The sequence below is a fragment of the Microtus ochrogaster genome, chromosome 5 (assembly GCF_000317375.1).
Source record: "Microtus ochrogaster isolate Prairie Vole_2 chromosome 5, MicOch1.0, whole genome shotgun sequence".
Lineage (NCBI taxonomy): Eukaryota > Metazoa > Chordata > Mammalia > Rodentia > Cricetidae > Microtus > Microtus ochrogaster.
The window spans coordinates 35,651,681-35,652,507 of NC_022012.1; positions in this window are offsets into that span (position 1 = coordinate 35,651,681).

Genomic DNA, 827 nt, shown 5'->3' on the forward strand with positions numbered 1-827 from the left:
GAGAGAGAGAGAGAGAGAGAGAGAGAGAGAGAGAGAGAGAGAGAGAGAGAATGTCTTCATGTGGTTATGTATGTGCATCTGTCTCTTTCTCTATGTGGATCTGTGTTTGTGTGTCTGTGTCCATGCGAGTGTGCATGTATAACTGTCGTGTGTGTGTATGTGTGTCTGTGTGAATGTCTAAATATGTTTATATTTGTGCATCTGTCTCTTTCTGTCTGTATTCGTGTGTCTTTGTGCATATGTGTCTGTGTGTCTGTGTTTATCTGTGCTTGTGTGTCTCTGTGTGTGTATCTGTTGTGTGCATGCGTGTGTGCCCGTGTGAGTGTCTGTGTGTCTGTATGTGAATTGTAAAAAGGGCTTATCCTCTTCTGATCCTTGAGTGCTCAGTATCTCTCAGTTGTGTTCCATCCGGTGACCAAGAAGAAGGAAACCCAGGCCAAGCAAGCATGGAAGCGGAGCTCCTAAGCTGACACATCTCACAGACAGCCTGGGGACCAGCAAACTGAAGCTCACTTCTCCCAGGATCCTGTTTCAGCACCAGCTTCCCAGCTGTCTGCAGCTGTGTGCCTTCCAGCTCTTCCCAGCTGGCTTTGCAAATAGAAATGGCCTCTCTCTAAGACACTTTACCAGAAGGGATTGTCTTAGTTGTGCAGTATGTTAAAACACTATTCTAAAAGCAGGGATTAAACTAAACGAATTGGAAGATTAAATATAAAAGGGTTCCTGGCCCACTCCATTCCACATGGGAGGCGCTCACACCATGACTGGGAGATCTTCTCCCACATTCCTTCCCTCGTCCATCTTCACACAGCGCTGCAAGACAAGTT